The 6,220-nt window shown below is 42.7% G+C and overlaps 1 protein-coding gene and 1 long non-coding RNA gene across 3 annotated transcripts in view; both read left to right on the top strand.

Moving 5' to 3' along the window:
* LOC112486377 (PDZ domain-containing protein 2-like) overlaps window positions 1-1,507 on the top strand; it is a 9,587-nt gene extending 8,080 nt beyond the window's left edge. The window contains exon 7 of one of the 2 annotated variants that reach the window (XM_025052815.1): window positions 1,317-1,507. The gene's annotated coding sequence lies outside the window, so the exon portion shown is untranslated. Of the gene's footprint in view, window positions 1-1,295 lie in introns of both variants that reach the window. The other variant, XM_025052814.1, reaches the window with a different exon arrangement.
* A 1,248-nt stretch (window positions 1,508-2,755) lies between these two features.
* Window positions 2,756-6,220, top strand: part of LOC103397074 (uncharacterized) — a 9,223-nt gene continuing 5,758 nt past the window's right edge. The window contains exons 1-4 of the long non-coding RNA XR_523424.3: window positions 2,756-4,529; window positions 5,682-5,803; window positions 5,890-5,991; window positions 6,096-6,177. This is a non-coding gene — a long non-coding RNA (uncharacterized LOC103397074). The remainder of the gene's footprint in view (window positions 4,530-5,681; window positions 5,804-5,889; window positions 5,992-6,095; window positions 6,178-6,220) is intronic.

Raw genomic sequence — 6,220 nt, 5'->3', positions numbered from 1 at the left:
GGTCTCCTTATTTGGGCAAAGAAACCAGTTCAGACCGGTTCTGTGTCCTGTCTCTATCTCCAAGTGTAACAGTCGGTACCATTCAGTGTTGTTCACATCATCCTGTTATGTAAACTATCAGCATGCACACCTGTCTTCAGCACTTTCCCCTTTAGTACAATAACAGCATTCAATAACAGTATAAATTGATATGGAAACTTTAACATAATTAATATATTGTAAAGATTGAATAAATTTATTTACAACATCTTAACACAGGGGCAATAAGCCCTCGACAACATAGCTCCTAGGTTCATTCGGATACTACACGTTAAGGTTGCGTTAAGAGTCTGATGGGTCGTTGTGGTCCTCATCAGAACGGTTTCGGTCACCTGCCTCTTTGTTATGTGAAACTGAGGAGAATATTTTGGGTATTGTTCCTAAGAGAGCCTTGTATGTGGGTGATAGGATGTGGTTGTTGAGTGATGGTTTTTCCAGGTTGACAAAAATGGCTTCTTTTACCCCTCTCTCAAACCATCTGTCTTCCCTGGCCAAAATGTGAACATTGTTGTCCTCAAAGGAGTTGGCCCTCCTATGTTGGGCCACGTGCCTGTGTAGCAGGTTTGAAGTGTACGGGGATCTGTTGTTGGTTAAAGATCCTCCTAAGTTTTTTTGGAAACTTCTAAATTGTATGGAATGACGACATTCCCCCTCCTGTTGTCCTCCCTCTTTGTGTGCATCTTTTTGTTACACATAACAAAGAGGCAGGTGACCGAAACCTTTCTGATGAGGACCACAACAACCCATCAGAATCTTAACGACTGTTTACACTTTCCCAGTTGACCCCAAGGCCCCCCCCAACGGGGGGGAGCTGAAGTAGCTTTATTCTTTCACACCTAGAGTGTTTATTTACTGTACTCCCCACCACCAGTTAGAACTGAAGAAGCCTCTTAGATGAGAGGTGAAACGTCTTCTTTTAGAACATTCACGTCCAGTTGCCTAACAGAACTCTTCAACCTTGGCCATGAGCTGGATGACTGAGAATCTTCATAGACTCTAGTATAGTTATGTTTACTGGATAGGTAAAATGCAGTGGTCAAATTCAATAATTCATTTTGTCCTGCCATTTGGACTGGATTTTACATTTTAGCCTCTTCAGTGATTGAGTTTAACATCTTTGGCCTAAAACAATCTTGGCTTTTTTAAGTATAAACTCAGCTCTGTGTCCTGTAAATTACATTTTTGTCACCTTGTAACAGGCATAGCCATTAGTTTTATTATGTTATGTTTATTTATTCCTTCATTTCCATATCCAGCATCTAGTCCCTCCATAACAGAAGCAGAAAGCAGTCCTGGGTACAACCAGTCAACTGAGAACTCGTCTCTTCCCCTTCACCACCATAAAGAAGAGCCTCTGCCGCCCACCGCCATTGCATCCAGCCCTTCATCAGTGCGTAGCCCTCTCCTCCGTCAGAGGAGGGTGATGTGCTTCGACGAGCTGATTGATAACCATGAGTCGGAAATGACTGGAAATACAGACACGAGTAAAATCTGTCACTATTGAAGCGAGTGAAGCTCAAACAGACCACATCTCCAAAGCGGATCACACAGTTGGAGTTCCTACCTCGACTACGTCATCTTTAGACGTCGATGGAGACAGCGAGGATGGTAGAGATCTGCAGAGGTGTGAAAGCAATAAGGCCTCTTCGCTGCTCAGTGACCGTCCCTCAAGGCGGGCAGATGGTGGAAGCACTAAATCACCTGGTTCTGAGTCGCCCTTCATGCCTATTTGCTGCCCATTTGAAGAAAAAGCAAGAGTGGTTATCATTGCATGCCCTGTGTTCACCAACCTGACCATCTGTAACAACAGCCAAACCAACCAAGAGGACGCACAGGTGGAATCAAAGCGCTCTCCCAAACTGGAGCATAAAGCAGTGACACGGGTGAAGAGTATGATGAGCATTGAAGCACCAAACTTCTGCCTGCAGCAGAAGTCCAAAAGTGAGGAGCCTGCTCTGTCTCAGGATCCAGTGTCTTCCACTCAGTCTGGAAGGAAGCCAACGGTCAGTGGTTTGACACCTCATCAACACTGCAAGAAGGGAGACATAAGTGAGACTGTGACCATGATAAGAAGCACAGATAAGTCCTTTGGGCTTGACCTGGAGATCCTATCGTTCCCCATGAAAGTTATCATCACCGGTTTAACCCTGGAGGTGCAGCAGAACGAGTATGTGAAGGAAGACTGAATGAAGTTTGAAAGTTAGAAAATTAGATTTATGGATGCAGTGAGGGAGGACATGCAGATAGTTGGAGTCAGAGTAGAAGGGAAAAAAAGGGACAAGCCGAAAGGAAAAGAAGATATATATATATACACTATATTACCAAAAGTATTCGCTCACCTGCCTTGACTCATACTATGAACTGAAGTGCCATCCCATTCCTAACCCAGAGTTCAATATGATGTCGGTCCACCTTTTGCAGCTATTACAGCTTCAACTCTTCTGGGAAGACTGTCCACAAGGTTGAGGAGAGTGTTTATAGGAATTTTTGACTATTCTTCCAAAAGCGCATTGATGAGGTCACACACTGATGTTGGTCGAGAAGGCCTTGCTCTCAGTCTCCGCTCTAATTCATCCCAAAGGTGTTCTATCGGGTTCAGGTCAGGACTCTGTGCATGCCAGTCAAGTTCATCCACACCAGACTCTGTCATCCATGTCTTTATGGACCTTGCTTTGTGCACTGGTGCACAGTCATGTTGGAAGAGGAAGGGGCCCGCTACAAACTGTTCCCACAAGGTTGGGAGCATGGAATTGTCCAAAATGTTTTGGTTTCCTGAAGCATTCAAAGTTCCTTTCACTGGAACTAAGGTGCCAAGCCCAGCTCCTGAAAAAAAGAAAATGGACTCATGGATTCAAACCAGTCTCCTGACAGGACGTCACCATCTCAGACCTCTGAGGTGAATCTGTCACTGAAGAGCTCATACAGTGACTCAGTCATTCATGGTCCATCAGCTGATTTACCTTCAGATTTCTCACAACATTTTAATAAGCTTTCCTCACCTTCCACTGACATGGAATGTACACAAATCAAAAGATCAGATGACATGTTATTCTCGGCATCTGTTGACAAAACTACTTTAACCTCCCATGTAAGCTCTACACTCACGGACACCTTGGTCCTTGATGATTGTAACGGTCCTCAACAAAGTGCTGGCCTCCATTTTCAGGATAAACCTCAAGGTGAAGTGAACCCAACTGCTCCCGATCTCAGGAGGGTCAGTGAAAATATTGAGAACAAACATCAGGAGGAGCTTGTCCAAAAAACAGAGTCCACTCACTTCCAACACTGTTGTGTCCTTAAGTCTGGAAACCACAACGCCAACATTTGTAGATGTGTCCAAGGACCTCACCAATGTAAACTATGACATTGATTTTCCCAAAGTATGTGATGGAGGACAAGATGCATCCGAAAACATGACGGTGGGCTGTACCTTAGAAATGCTGCAGGCAAGCAACGACAAGGGAATCAGTTTAGGTTTTAAACCAACACCCAAAGCACAAGGACAATCACTCCCACCTTAAACTCAGAAAACCTTCATCGAAGGTCAACTGCTGCCTTTATCTTCTTCGTCCTCATCAACCCTGCCCAATAATCAATCTGTTATTATTTCAAAATCCAATCAAACTGGAGATTTGAATGAAGCACCAGTGCCTTCACCTGACTCTCCTACTGAGGTAAGAACAAAACTCACGATGTGCAACACACTGTGTTCTACTAAAGACACTAACCCAAACACAGTCATTAGCTCAAATGGCTCAAATCAACTATCTCCTACAATGTCCGGCTCATCCAGACTGATCATGAAGGCATCATAAAGATGAAGCTTATCCACCAAAGCTGCCTTGTCTGCAGACTACAATCCGTTCTCTGTCTGACATAAAATCAAGTCTTTTTTGGCTCACTTTGACAAACCTGTGGCTAAAAGCAGTGACATTCAGTCTTTTGCTTTGACCTACAGAGCTTCGCTGAACCAGAGGATCGCTGGTTACATGGGTTTAGTCAATTCTTCCGGTTCTAGGACCCGACAAAAGTTTCAGCTCTCATGTGGAAAACAGAAACTCTGTAGCAACCTCTACGTCTCTTCTCGCTAAACCTTCATTCAGCATTACAGACCTGGGCCTTGACTATTCACAGAAGGGCTGTAGCACAGCTGCTCCATTGATGAGCAGTCCAGTAGTGACGGTCCCACAGACCCCTCCAGTGTTACGGAGGAAACATGGTCAGCTCTCGCGCAGCAGGTCACAGCAGCTCAGGGCCCTCAGTATGCCTGAATTGGAGAAACTATGCACAGAGGACTTTCCAATTGGGAATGATGCAGCTGTGAATGAAACAAACACTGACAGTCTGACAAAAGTAGCAGAGACAGGAAGCACTCCATCCTCTGAGACTGTGACACAGGTGGATTTAAACAGACGGAGCCAAGGCCAACCTGGATCCATGGGGAAGGAGCCTCAAACCCCCCCAGATACCAAGGCTGGATGGTCAATCAGGTGAGTTGATGATATAAAAAAAGGATTTAAATTTATCCAACATATCTGGTTGTTATGCCGTGATTTCTGCGACTGCGTCCTCACAGTGGTGCACAGAACATTCTAGACCACATGCTGGCACAATTTATACATGTACAAAAACAAGACAGGACAATAATGTCATGGTTTCCCTGCAGGAACTAGTACATTTCCTAAATGGCCCATGTTGTTCTGTCTGTGAAAAAAAAAACGTTTCTTAATCATTGTATTGTTTTTGTATTTTTTATTTATTTTTTTACTCTAATTTAGGGGTGCACCAACACCAGTACTAGTATCCTTGTGGGTATGAATACTGGGTAGTTTGTTAACATAGGTCAACAATATCAGTAGCAGTAGCATTAGCATTAGGGGCAAGACTTGCAAGATCTGTTCTCCTAGGAAAAGAGCAATTTAATGAAATTTAATTAAAGGCTAAATACCCTCTTCCCAGTTTATCAACACCAGGGATGTCTGAGGGGTTGAAACCTCACCAAGTCACATTTTGTGTAAGTTGTTAGAGGAGATTGTTATTTGATTATTGCAAACTAGAAGTTGCAGTGCACATATATGTTTACTGGAACACAGGAGGCAGTGTCTTCAATGGAAATGTGCTTGTGGTTTAAAAATTCTGCTCACATTCTGTACAGCTGACTATGTTTACTATGCCAAAAATCAGTTTATTATATAAAGTTTATTTATCTTTATTTCTTACACAGTTTTAATTTATTTTATCCTACATAGGTTTATTGATATTTTATCTAATGTTACAACAATGTAATTTTAAGACTTATTATTTAATTTAGAAAGATTTGTTTTCCTTTCGGCTCGAAATAATCCTCTGTTAATGAAAAGACACTTAGCATTTTTCTATCACCCTATTACTAACAGGCCCCTGCCACCCTTATAGAAGTGCCTTCTAATTTATTGCATATTTTAAACCCAACCTAAAACAGTTCTGGTGACAATACTTGGTATTGGCAAGTACACATATGAAAATACTGGTACACACATTGTTTGTAGAATTGATTAATTCTGCAAGACTGAAGCTGTGTCATCCAGTATCTACTGTATGTTTCCAATATATTGTATGTAAACAACATATAATGTCTTTAATGGTGACTTCTTTGTCCACAGTTTAAAAGAGTTGGTGACGTCTCCTGAGACCCAACATGAACTGCAGAATCTCCTGCTTTCCCTCACAATGAGGTCATATGTCATGACCTTGATTCAAAAGGTCAAAGTCTAGCCTATCTGAGGTAACACCATGACTGACTCTGTGGTTTTACCCTTACTGACTGTTTACTCTGTTGTTACATCCATTATGTGTTTGAACTTCCTTCAGCTGATAAGTGACACTCACCTTGTGGTCCTGAGTAAAGATGAAGGCTCAGGTCTGGACTTCAGTGTCTCAGGAGGAGTTGACCTTGAGCAGAAGGCTGTGACTGTAAGTCTACTGTGTGGTAATTTTCAGAAATCTAACCCACAGGCTGCACAAGACTGTTTGTGTTTTTATTGATCTCTTACTATAACAGAAACCCTTTTGTCCAGGTCCATCAAGTCTTCTCCAAAGGTGCAGCAGGTCTGGAGGGAACAATCATTGTCGTGTCTATAAACAGTACAAGTCTGGAGGGTAAAACCCATTTCATTCCATTTCAGTAAAATCCACACTCTTG

Source organism: Cynoglossus semilaevis, chromosome W (genome assembly GCF_000523025.1).
Source record: "Cynoglossus semilaevis isolate Cse_v1.0 chromosome W, Cse_v1.0, whole genome shotgun sequence".
In the NCBI taxonomy this organism is placed as follows: domain Eukaryota; kingdom Metazoa; phylum Chordata; class Actinopteri; order Pleuronectiformes; family Cynoglossidae; genus Cynoglossus; species Cynoglossus semilaevis.
The sequence above is the reverse complement of the archived record's forward strand: the minus strand, read 5'-3'. Positions and strand labels throughout refer to the sequence as shown.